At 36.1% G+C, this 13929-nt stretch overlaps 1 long non-coding RNA gene and 1 pseudogene across 1 annotated transcript in view; one reads left to right on the forward strand and one right to left on the reverse strand.

Annotated features, from left to right (window-relative positions):
- Positions 1-13929, reverse strand: part of LOC141498348 (uncharacterized) — a 197069-nt gene that overhangs the window by 62517 nt on the left and 120623 nt on the right. The gene's annotated exons all lie outside the window — the stretch shown is intronic.
- LOC141502922 (large ribosomal subunit protein P1 pseudogene) lies at positions 12841-13169 on the forward strand (annotated as a pseudogene).

Raw genomic sequence — 13929 nt, forward strand, 5'->3', positions numbered from 1 at the left:
TTATATAGTAATAAAGTAAAATATCCCACAGATCTTCAAACTAAATATCTTGATGCTCACCATATGTGATATCCCAATATCCTACCTCAGTGCCTTTGCACTGATTATCCCTCATATACCTGACATGTCCTCCTTCCTCATGTCCATATCTGGCTGTCAAGTTGCCTTTGGATTAGGTCAGTACAAGCAGTTGTTTCCAGATCTCCTGACCCAGAGATTGCCAAAGGCAACTTGACAAGCTATCAGTAAAAGTCTACAGCAGTGCAGCCCTCAGCAGAGCAGACCTCTGAAGACCAGGAAGAGGATTCAAGTTCCACTGAAGCAGGAGAGGCAGATGTTTCAGAATCCCTCAACCCATGGATGATAAGAGGAGCTATTTTCACGAAAGAAAATTACAGGGTTCTCTTTGCTATCACTGAGACGGGACTCTGCTTCCTTGCCCATGCTCTGATCTGGGTCACATACCCAGGTGACAGTCCCAGGAAAAGTAGCAAAAGAACAGCATTTACTGCCACAGTAGAGCAGGGTCCTTCCTCATGATTCCAGGGTAGAAAGGAATGATTGCAGTCACACACAGACCAGAGCACAGTCCAGGAGAATGGTACAAACCACTACTATTTTAAATTGGAGTTAAGGGATGAGAAAGAAAGGGAAAGAGGGAGGTAAGAATGAGGTGAGTTTTACAAAAAGTAGTAAGAGAAAGCTTTTGCCATAAAGTGGCAAAATATTTAAGGAGGGAATGGGTTAAAGAAGAGATCAAATAGAATCAATAGGAGATGGGAAGACTAGGATGGAGGGAAATTCAGATAAGAATAGTAACTGCGGGGGAAAATATTGAAACAAATTTCTCTAATAAAAATCTAATTTCTCAAACATAGAAAACTGAATCAAATTTATAAAAAATAAGAACCATTCTCCAATTGATAAATGATCAAAAGATATGAATAGTTTTCAGATGAGGTTATAAGTATTATCTATGGTCTTATTGAAAAAAGTCCTAATTCACTATGGATTGGAGAAAAGCAAATCAGCACAATTCTGAGGTACTACCTTATACCTATTGGATTGACTAATAGGATAGAAAGAGAAAATGACAAGTGATAGAGGGGATGTAGGGAAACTGCATTGTTGGAATTGTGAAACTGAAAACAATTCTGTAGAAATATGGAACTATGCCCAAAATCATGCCTATACTTTGACCTAGTAACACAACTATTAGTTCTATCTTCCAGATGAAAAACAGGAAGGTAAAGTTCCTATATGTATAAGGATATTTATTTCAGCTCTTTTCTGCTGGTGTCAAGCAACTGAAAATTAAGGGGAAGACCATCTGTTGGGGAATGACTGAACAAATTGTGGTATGTCATTATGATGGAATACTATTCTACTATAAGAAATGATGAACAGGATGCTCTCAAAACCTGGACAGGCTTTAGGAATAGATGCAATGAAAAAATGTACTACATAGAAAGTAACAGCAATATTGCAGGATGATCAACTATGAATGACTTGCCTTTTCTCAGCAATGCTGTGATCCAGGAAACTGAAGGACAAGTCATGAAGAATACAATCCATCCCCAATGACAGAACTGATGATATCTGAATACAGATTGAAGCATATTTTTTCTTCTTTATTTTCTTGAGGTTTCTCTTTTTTTATTTGAGGGAAAGGGGTTATATTTACTTTTCCAACATGACTATAATGGTAATGTTTTGCATGATTACACATTTTTAAGTTATATCAAATAATGTGCTTTCTTGTTTTTATATGTAAGTAGGAAAAATTAAATTAAATTAAAAAAACAAATATTTCTTTGATTCTTACAACAACCCTTTGAGGTAAATGTTGCTGATAATCCTATTTTAAAACAGATGAAGCTAAACCAAACAAGTGACTTCCCCAGAGTCACATGACCTGTCTGAGTCCAGATCTGAACTCAACTCTTCCAACTCCAAGGCCAGAAAGTTATCCTGTGCACCACCTAGTTGCAAATTTAAAGAGCAATGGTATTGAGGCATATGTTAAGGAAACTCATGTAAACAAGGCAAAACACAAATCTAGAGCTGCAGGACCCCATTGTCTTCCCCCCACTTTTATATTTATCATGAATTTCATTACAGGGTTCACTGATGACATGAGAAAATTCACTGCTAACTTGGGGGTGGGCAGACCACTTGATTATAGGACTGGCTTTACACAGGACATTGTATCTCCACTGCAGGAATTGACACACTATATCGTGGAGGGAACTTTAATGTCTCTGCTAGGCTTTTTTGTTATTTTTATTCTGTCAAGCAAATAAAAAGTGTTCAACATATTCAATTTTTTATAAGCATGACATACAAACTTGAGTACTATGAATACTTCTTTTGATTTTTATTCAAAAATCTTCAGAGATCTATTATATCTATCTTTTAAAAAATTCTATTCAGGGTCTTATCTTTTTTGTCTTTTCTTTAGATTTGTCTAGGTCTAAAAGGAAACATTTAAGATTGAACTAAAATAATTTTTCTATTTCTAATGATAATTCTATTAGCTTTTCCTTTCCATGTAATTCAATGCAAATGTATAAAGTATTGGTAGTATTTCATTGACTTTGGTGCTTTTTCAGTATAATGTAATTGTCACGTTTGTCTGTTTTAAATAACTTACTGCTACATTGTTTCCTATCTAATTTTACTGTTCCATTATCTGAAACATAACATCTTAACTGTCTGAAGCTTTAGGTTTCAAGTATTTTTTTTAGGTTTTTTCAAGGCAATGGGGTTAAATGGCTTGCCCAAGACCACACAGCTAGTGTCTGAGTGTCTGAGGTCACAATTGAACTCAGGTTCTCCTGACTCCAGGGCTGGTGCTCTATCCACTGCACCACCTAGCCACCACTGAAGTATTTTTTTAAAAAATATTTTCCAGGGCTGCTAGATGGCGTAGTGGACAAAGCACCAGCCCTGGAGTCAGGAGTACCTGGGTTCAAATTCGGTCTCAGACACTTAATAATTACCTAGCTGTGTGGCCTTGGGCAAGCCACTTAACCCCATTTGCCTTACAAAAAAAATTTCCCCACTGTTTGGATTATATTTCCCATACTGTTCTATTTAGTCCATATTTTTTCTTAATGATCCTAATTTAATTTTTTTTAATTTCTTGTTTCATTTCATTTAATCATTCTTAGGACTTCTTGTGGTCAAGTCATTCTTTTCTCTAAGGTTCAACCTGCACTTATAGAAATTCTTCTTCCTTCTGTTGCTTCTTGGGTTTCATTTAACTCAAAATATTTCTTCATTGTCTTTAGAATCTTCTCCTATTCATTCATATCTCTAACTCTCAGTCCTTGGATTGAGATTTGGGGCCAGAGCCAGGCACTGCTTTCTCCCACACTGTTGGTTGAAGTAGACAGGTGTTGTCTGGTCTTTCTCAAATATAATCTGAATATCATTTCTACTGCAGTGCTGTATAGGGTAACTAGGAGAAGGGTCCCCTCTCTTCCATAATCCTTGCTGTCCACCTCTTCCTTTCATGTCTTGCTATATGTGCTGGTCTTGCCCCATCTCTAGCTCCTCCTCACACAAAGGGGGATTAACTGAATCCATTCCCTGTCTTTGGAAATTTCATTGTTAGAACAGGAAAGTTTGAGAATGGTGTTGTAAAAGAGCCAGAGGTGGCATCATCAGCTTCCCCGCATCAATAAATTATATTCTCTACCCCTACAACCTCTGCAAAAGAATAATGTTTAAGAACAAAGATCATAGACTCCACCAATGAAGAAGAAGCCATTTTCTTAGTCCTTGCCCTTCTTCTTTCCAAATTCTCTTCAATTACAAATATCTTAGCCTAATACAGAAAATAATTTCTTCAGGAAAATGAATGAAAATATGCAAGAACTAAGTAACAATGAGTTGTAATCATAATGAAATCCTCAAAAGCTTCATCCTTAATACATTTATTTCCAGCCTGACAGCCTGGGACCTTTATTACTTTCACCCTCCCATTATCCTATTTCCCTGGGGTAGAAGCAAAGGAGTTTTTCTCTTTTGTTTGTCATATGTAGATGTGCAATCAGACTTCAGGCTATTCAACTCTCACTTCAGCATTACAAATAAAACTTCCTAACTGACTGCTTTTGTACAAGAAACTAGAAAAGAAGTTAGTGAAAGTAGAAGATGCAATCATAAGGCAGCACCTCTCCCAACCCAAATCAGTTGTCCCTTAAAGTATGCAGTTCACCTTAAAAGTTTTTATAGTTGCACTGTTTTATGTTTGTATAATTTTAAATGATGGCTAAATTTAAAGAAATTAAAATTGTTTGCACCTACAAAGAAAAAAATATATAGGAGAATTGGCTCTGTTCCTTGTTGTGGCTCTGATGAGTCTCAATCAGATATCTTTGGGAGTGTTCCCTCCTCCATTGCAATTGGCTTGGATACTGAACTGATCCTATCTCCTATTTTTGACTCCTACAGGAGTTCCAAGAATCTTGTAGAACTTCAATGATTACATAGTCTTTCCAGCCCTGTGTGCTTTCTTAGAAACCTATGCAGACTGGTTCAGTCCTCTGTTACTGTTCCAGGAGAACAAAGCCAAATTTCTATTGGTGTCATTTACCATTTAGCAAAATTCACATGGTTTTTCATCTACCTTGGTATAATCCCTCCTTCAAGAGCTCAGAGACTTTTGTTTGTTTTCTTGTACAGTTCTGAACTGAGTGTCTGAACTAACTGGTTGGTGGTTCTCCTTGATCTTCTTTATAATTGTTTCATTTGCTGTTTTCCTTTCAAATATTGCTGAAACATTTGTCAGGAGAGTAGGATTCTTCTGTGACTTTTCATGTCATTATCTCAAGCAAAAGTGGCCAGTTGATTATAGTTTCATTGGATTGTTTCAAATTGTCAAGGTTTTTTATTTTTATATCTATCTCTGTCACGTATATTGTCTGTCTCATTATGCTTATTTAACTTTGTATCACTTGATATTTTTCATATTCCTTATTTCCATAGCATGGAAATATTCCATCACAATTTGTTCGCCTCCCTCAATAAATAGGTATATGTTATGAATATCTTGCTCAATGAGATCTTTTGTCTTTGACTTCCTTGGAGTAAATATCTAGAACTGTGGCTCAAAACATATGAACAGTTTAGTTTCTTTCTTAACACATTTCTAGTTTGCTTTCCAGGATTGCTACTAACAGTATGATTTGAATCACCTTTAAAAGCTTAGCCTATGACTTAAATCTTATACACTAATCATAACCAAGTGAGGGTAGTATGGCAGGACCATTTTAGGCTAAAAAGTTATGATCCCTTTAGAAATATGAGACTTGTCTCAGAGACTATCAGAATATAGTTTTGTTACCTCCTAATAATAAATTTTGAAGTTCACGCCACCATTAGTTCTTTGACCAGTACTCTCTCAGGAGGCTATTTTATAATACAAGCTGAGTGGGTTGCTGTGATAGGTGGCAAATAAATATTATTGAGAATGTGTCCCCCAGCAGTGTAAATGATATTTAAATACATGAGAGTTTCTCTATAGATGAAGACTGTCAGACCCTTGAGATTCATATGTTACAAAAAGCATTTTCTTAAATTTTTGGCTTTACAAAAATGAGGGTTGTACAAAAATATTCATTTCCTCTAGAATGGCAATCAATGCTATTTTTCTCTGCATTTGTAATTTAAATTTTAGAAACAAGCCAAATGATTCAAATCACTAAATTAGAGAGCATTTTTCAGAAAATGAGTTTTTTGACATTGACAACTAATCTGAAGATCCATACTATAAAGGTCATAATAGATTTGTATTTTTTCAAATATTTCACAAAGTCTGAACCATAGTTGACCCACACACACACACAAATGTATTTAGACATTGTTATTGTTGTTTAGTTGCTTTTCAGTTAGGTTTGACTCTTCATGACCCCAAAGTCATATAGCTAGGAAGTGTCTTAGATCAGATTTGAATTCAAGAAAATGACTCTTCCTGACTTCAAGCCTGGAATTCTATTCCTTGTATCACTCAGCTGCCCCATACATTTGGCCTATTTCTGAATGTGATACTTATGTTTTCTTTGTTCATTTGGGAATGGAGGTAGCTGGTGGCTCAATGGATTGAGAACTAAGTCTAGTCAAGAAGTCCTGAGTTCCATCCAACTTTTCTGGGGAGCAATCTGGAATTATGCCCAAAGGGCAACAAAAAATGTATACCCTTTGATCCAGCAATACCACTACTGGATCTATACCCTGAAGAAATTATGAAAAGGGGTAAAAACATCACTTGTACAAAAATATTCATAGCAGCCCTGTTTGTGGTGGCAAAAGAACTGGAAATTAAGTAAATATCCTTCAATTAGGGAATGGCTTAACAAACTGTGTCATGGAACAGTATTGTTCTATTAGAAACCAGGAGGGATGGGAATTCAGGGAAGCCTGGAAGGATTTGCATGAACTGATGCTGAGCGAGATGAGAAGAACCAGAAAAAAAATTGTACACCCTAACAACAACATGGAGGAGATGATCATTGATTATTGATTCCTTCAGTGCAACAACCAGGGAAAATTTTGGGTTATCTGCAATGGAGAATACCATCTGTATGCAGAGAAAGAATTGTGTAGTTTGAACAAAGATCAATTTAGAAAAAAAAGTCATCTTATTATGTAATTTTGCAATCTCTTATACTTTATGTTTCTTCCTTAAGGATATGATTTCTCTCTCATCACATTCAACTGAGATCAATGTATGCCATGGAAACAACGTAAAGACGAACAGGATGCCTTCTGTAGGGAGTGGGGGGAGGGAAGCAAGAATGGGGGGAAATTGTAAAACTCAAAATTAATAAAATCTTTCTAAAGAAAAAAAAAGTCCTGAGTTCAAATCTAGTCTCAGACATCCCTATGTTACCCCTGGGAGAATCACTTAACCACTGATTGTCTAACAATATCAATAAGCATCTTAGCTAAGAAATATGAATATGAATGTATGGAGTGCTATTATTCTGTAAGAAGTCATAAGCAGCCAAACTTCGGAAAAGCCTATGAAGACTTTCATGAACTGATGCTAAGTGTAGTGAGCAGAACCAGGAGAAGATAGTACACATCTCACAACAATATTGTGAGATAAGCAGCTATGATGGACCCAGCTCCTCTCAGCAGTTTAAGTGATCAAGGACAATCCTAAAAGGCTTGTTATGGAAAATGCCATCCATATCCATAGGAAAAAACTGTGGAGTGTGAATGCAGAGCAAAGCATATTTTTAAAACTACTTTTATTTTATTCCCCCCCCTTTTTATATTTTTTGAAAGGCAATGGGGTTAAGTGGCATGCCTAAAGCCACAGAGCTAGGTAATTATTAAGTGTCTGAAGCTGGATTTGAACTTAGGTACTCCTGACTCCAGGGCCAGTGCTCTATCCACCATGCCACCTAGCCACCCCTCCCCATTCTTTCTTGTGGGGGTTTTTCTCCTACATAACTAATATGGAAATATGTTAAATATAATTGTTCATGTACAACCTATATCAGATTGCTCCAAGGGGAGAGAGAAGAGAAGGGAGGGTGACAGAAAAATGTGGAACTCAAAAGCTGCAAAAGGATAATGTTGATAGTTATCTTTGCATGTAATTGGAAAATTAAAATATAAAGGAAAGTAAATCAATGACATGGATAAAAATTAACAATAATAATAGTATTAACAGCATTTATATAATGCTATGAGTTTTATAATTTCATTTTATCCTGATAACAACCCTATAAGATAAATACTTTTATTATCCCTATTTTAAAAATGAAGGAACTAAGGCTAGAAGAAGTTAAGTGACTTGCCCAGAATCACACAGCTGCCAAGTATCTAAAAAAGGATTTGTACTTAGACATCACATTACTGTAACTAGTGATGCACACATTTTCCAGTGGTATGAAATTTGGCAGAAAGACTAACAATTTATACAAGAGTCAATTTCCAAAAATAATAAAGGACTGAAATTAATAAGATAAATTTTAACATGTATGAAAGTAAAGCTCTACACAAGGGTTCCAAAAATCAAATTTCCAAATACAAGGTGTTATTGGCATGCCTAGACAAAAGTTCCTAAGGTGGGATAAAAAAATTCTCTGGGTTTTTCTGGACTTCAGACTCAGAAAGAGTGAGCAAGGACACATAACCCTCCTCCTGCTGCCAAAATTTATTAATTCTATCCCAGACATTATTGAGACAAATTCAGAACTAAAGCAACACTAGTTCTAGTTTAGTCTGCCCTGGCCATACCACATCTGAGTTTAATTCTTGGTTCTACATTTTATAAAGCTTATAGACAAGCTAGAGCATGTTCAAATAAGGGTAACAAGATGGTGTACACAATCAAGTCATTGCCAAATGATGATCATATGAAAGAACTAAGTATGTGCCAGCTGGAAAAAGAGAAAATGAAGTGGAGGGTTAGAGAACATAATGGCTGACTTCAGATAGCTAAAAGGGTGCCATAGGAAGAAGGGTAAGACTTAAAAATGCAGTGGCCTCAGAGGGTAAAAGTAAAAACAATTGTAAATTACAGAGAAGAAATTTCAGTTCAAAGGAAGGAAATAGTTGTTAAAAATTAAAGGTATGGAAATTTTTATGGAAAACTAAATGACCATTTGTTGGGATTATTTTAGAGGAGATTTTTGCTTAGATATGGGTTGGACTAAGGATCCTTTGTGGTCTCCTTTGAACACTGATATCGCGTGATTTAAATTCTAATTCTGCTTTATCCACTATTGACACCAATTAGGAATACACAAACCAAACCAAACCGGGGAAGTCCCAAAGCTCTCTGTTTATCATTCAATGGGATATCATGGGAATGCACCTACCCCTAGCTGCTCTATCCAAATGCATCCAAACATTGGGTACATACAACAAATCCTTTTGGTTTTCTTTTGCAATGGTAGTTTGGAAAAGAAATTTTAGAGATGTCCAGCTGACCAAAAGGTCCCCAAAAGGTGATTTCCATGATTTATTTAGAAGTGTTACAAGACCTCTCTTACAGGTGGCATAATAGGTAAAAATGCTGGATCTGGAGTCAAGAAAACTTCAGCCTCATACAGTTATTATCTATGTAACTCTGGGTTAATCACTTTCCACAATTAGAAAATGGTAACAGTAATAGCACCTTTCTCTTCAGATTATTGTAAGTATTAAACGACATCTTAACATAATTTACAGCACATAGTGGGAATTTAATAAATACTTAGCTCCATTATCCTTTCCTTTTTTTCCCCTTAAACTAACATTCCTATAGTACAAAATTCCTTATGTTTATCTTTTGAATTATTTTTGGAATAAGGACTATACTTGTGATTTAACTGATAGAGTGAACTCTCTGTTAAGGAAGCTGTCTCTACCAATTCAGGTCAGTACCTTCTTTGCAATTTAGAGGTAGCATAATGGATAGAGCACTGGGGTCAAGGGACCCGAGTTCAAATTCTAACTTGGACACTTGATACTTCTTCGTTATGTTCCCTTGGACAAGTCACATATTGTCTCATAAAATCCCAATTGCCTCATAAAAATCCAGTAAAAAAAGAAGTGGAGCTCTTGGAGAGTTAGCTGGAGTATTGTATGATTTATTGATTTTCATAAGAGTTACATAGTCAGGTTTTTTAAGGTATTTGCTTAGGGGTTTTTTTGCAAGGCAATGGAATTAAGTGGCTTGCCCAAGGCCACACAGCTAGGTAATTATTAAGTGTCTCAGGTCGGATTTGAACTCAGGTACTCCTGACTCCAGGGCCGGTGCTCCATCCACTGTGCCACCTAGCTGCCCCCCATAGTCAGTTGTTTCCAGGGTTGGAACTTGAATGAACACTACCCTGGCTCTCCATCAACAAATCATACTGATATTTATTATACTTGCTTTTGGGTGAAATGCAACATGGAGTGATGTATTAGAAACTGCTCATGGCTAGGAGACAGGAACTAAAATTCATATTGAAGTATTGACCTTGGCCAATACATTTATATACATACATTTAAACTTCAGCTGAGCTCAGTTTTTTCCATATATCAATTGGTAATGATAACATATATTCTATCTCTTTCATGGGGATGTTGCAAGAAACAAATAGTGTTGATGATGATGATGAGGAGGAGGAGGAGGAGGAGGAGGAGAAGGTGGAGGAGGAAGACCACTAGTATTTCTTGGGTGCTTTTAGGTTTGCGAAGTGTTTTACAAACATTTTCTCCTTTTATTTTCACAAAAAAAATCCTGGGAGGTAGGTATTATTATTATTTCTCCCATTTTTACTATAAGCAAACTGACTTGTACAAAGATCAAATGACTTCCCCAGAAACAAACAACTAATAAGTATCTGTTCTTGAATCTGAATCCATGTCTTTCTCACTCCGGGACCAACATTCTATCTGTTGTTGATCCATTGTTTCCAACTCTTCCTAACACCATAAGGAACTTCATGGGCAAAAACATTGCAGTGGTTTGCCATTTCCTTTTCCAGTTCATTTTACAGGTGAAGAAACTGAGGCAATCAGGATTAAGTGATTTACCCAGTGTCACATATCTAATCAGTGTTTGAAGTCAAATTTGAACTCAGGTCTTCCTGACTCCAGGTCTGGCACTCTTTCCACTTCACCACCTACCTACCAGGACACTATTCATTGCTTTGTAAGACATTAAATGCTCTATAAATTTAGGCTTGCTACTTTTACTATCAAAAGAGATAATGCATGAAAAGCACTTTGTGACTTTAAAGCGGTACATAAATGTGAGTTACTATTCTATGATAGCTGACTTTGCACATTTAAAAGGCTAAAGCTATTCAACTGAGAACATAAAGATATATATAAAAAATATATATAATATTTGTGCATTTATTTAAAATGAGCTATTATTGAAGACAAATGCAAAAACAAATTTCCACAATGATAACAAATTGAATATTTGTAATTAAAACAGAAATACTAAAAAACTCTTACAATTTTTTTTTCATAATGGTCACTAGATTTGCACATCAACTTTACTATACTTTAATCCTTCATATTCCAAAGGTCAATGTAGTCAATGATATAAATCTACCAAATAAAGGTACCCCTTTATTAATTATGAGGTGGATATCAAGAGTGACTGTGGCCAAAAATGTTAATATTCTGTAGGCAACTTGGTTATGAGCAGTTTTAAACTCACTTAATCTGGTCTTTCGAAGACAGACATATAAGTTGTTCCCAGGATCATATTTAAATTGACTATAAAACTTCCCAGGAGACTTTATTTTTAAAGAAGATAATTAGGGGAGAAGCCTCATTGACAATACATTCTATTCATAAGTATACATACATATATCTTCCCCTACTTCCATAATATCTAATGTTTTCCAGTTTTGAAGAAGATATTTATCTTTCTATGTTACTGGTTCCCATATAAACTTTCTTTCAGTTATTCTTAATAATTATAGCATGCATATATACATATATATGTGTGTGTGTGTGTGTGTGTATTTAGCATAATATATGGTACAATTTTTATAGCCCTTTAAGGTTTTTAAAGCACTCTACAAATATCTCATTTTATGCCTGTAACAACCCTGGTGGTAGATGCTATTACTAGCTCCATTTTATAGATAAGGAAACTGAGGTAGAGAAGGGTTAAGTAGCTTGACTAGGGTCATATGACTAGTAAGTATCTACGTCTGGATTTGAACTCTTATCTTCCTAATGCCCTGTCCAGTGTTCCATCCACTATGCCACCTAGTTATTATTTATGCTCAAAGAGGTTTTGGATGTGAGATAAACAACTTAAAGTCTTAATAGTTTCCTTTCCACCTTCATCCCCGACCATATCTGAATATGAGAATTGTTACAAATGCAAATATAATGTCTATATAAATCATCATACACAAAAGCAAAAGTCAAAAAGAATTTTTTATTATAAAACAGGAGAAAAAGAAAAGCCTAGGGAAAAATAGGCAAAAATACTCCCTGCCTTCAAGGAGTCCAGAGGCAGAAATTTGAACTGAGTGAATGAGTACAGGAAAATTAAAGGGCAGAAGTGAAGAGGTAATACACGAGAGAGAAGGACAGTCAGTACAAAAGCAGGAAATGGAGTCGTGGACAGACAGACCACTGGTGCTGAATCATAGGCCATGTGGACGGAAGGAAAGTAGAAGGAGATTAGAAAGAGCTTAAATTCCAAAGAACTTTAAATGCCAAAAAAAGGGATTTTGTATTTGATCCTTCAGGGAATGGAGAATTTAGCATGATAATTAAATTAGATGCTTAAGGCTGCTACCTTACCTGAAAAACTTACTTGCCACTCTTGTTTTATCACTATTTTCTATCAATCTATATGTTGTCCTTCTAACTTCTCCCCTGTTATCATAAGCATACACTGTGTGTATGTGTATTTATGTGTGTATGGATATGTATCGTGTGTGTGTGTGTGTGTGTGTGTTTCCTAGGGAGAGGCTTATGGAAGAGTGGGAAAAACATTGTATTTGGAATCAGACATACTCCATTCAAATGCTAGCTCTCTCCTAATGTGATCATGGGCAAGCCACTTAAGTCACTGGGTGTCTGTTTTTCTGATCTTTAAAATAATAGAGTTGAACTTCTAAAGACCTCTAAGGCCCCTTCCAGTTATAAAAGGCTATGATTCTAAAGTGATATGAATATACAAATACTAAAATTTGGAATGAGAGATAGAAGGGAATATGATAAATATTTATTAAGAACCCAATTAGGCCTCTCCTCAGTTGTCTGTAAGGTGCTCGGTTCTTCTTCGGAAGCTAAGGCCGCATTGAGGTGACTCCACTTCAGCTGGCAGCCAGCACCACTACAACCAAGTCTCCTCCATCCCCCCAAATGGCCATCTCCGAGCTCGCCTGCATCTACTCCTCCCTCATCCTTCACGACGAGGAAGTTATGGTCACGGAAGATAAAATTAACACCCTCATTAAAGCAGCAGGTATGAATGTTGAACCATTCTGGCCTGGATTATTTGCAAAGGCTCTGTCTAATGTCAGTATTGGAAGTCTCATCTGCAGTGTAGGAGTTGGTGGACCTGCCCCAGCAGCTGGTGGTGCTGCTCCTGCTAGTGCAGCTGCCCCAGCTGAGGAGAAGAAGAAAGAAGAAGCAAAAAAAGAAGAATCCAGGAGTCTGATGATGACATGGGTTTTGGTCTGTTTGACTAAATATTTTTTGTAACATTAAATAAAGGGCTTAATTCAACTAAAAAAAAGAACCCAATTAGGTTCTTAGCACCCTCACAAGTACTTTATAAATATTTTTATTGTCATAACAACCATGTGATGTAGATGTTATTATTTTGACATTTTACAGGTAAAGAAACTGAGGGTGAGGCTAAGTGACTTGCCCAGGATAATTCTTTAATGCCTGAGATTGGAACTGAATTAAGGACTTCCAGGTCTACCACTTTATCTACCACTCCTGGCCCTAGAAGACTTAGAAATCATCTCATCCAACTTGAGAATTATATCATAGAATTATTTTGAGAAAAGCAAAAGAGAATGGGTGCATCAGGGCAAATAATACAATGGAGGTGAATAGAAAATGAAAAGCATAAAACAATCTCTCTAGAAGACTATTATTAGGGTTTGGGATAAGGGAGAAAGTGGTTAGAGTTCATAATAAACTGAAGCATGGTAAAAATTCTGAGAACAATAAAAAAGGACTTCCCATTTAGAGTGGGAACAACAAAAAAAAAATAAACTACTGTTTGGGGCAAGTGGTAAAATAATGGTTTCTGCTTTCCTATTGCCTATATAAATATCCAGACTAGTTTTCTAACCATATCTCACAGTTTTCTAACCGTATCTCATACAATACCTTTTTGATGCACTCTGTTACAGTAAGCTGGATTATTATCTGCTCCCTGAATTTGACATTTCATTGATTCTTTTCCTTTTTAGTCCTTCCCTTCTTCCTGATCCT

This window comes from Macrotis lagotis, chromosome X (genome assembly GCF_037893015.1).
Source record: "Macrotis lagotis isolate mMagLag1 chromosome X, bilby.v1.9.chrom.fasta, whole genome shotgun sequence".
Classification (NCBI taxonomy): Eukaryota; Metazoa; Chordata; class Mammalia; order Peramelemorphia; family Peramelidae; genus Macrotis; species Macrotis lagotis.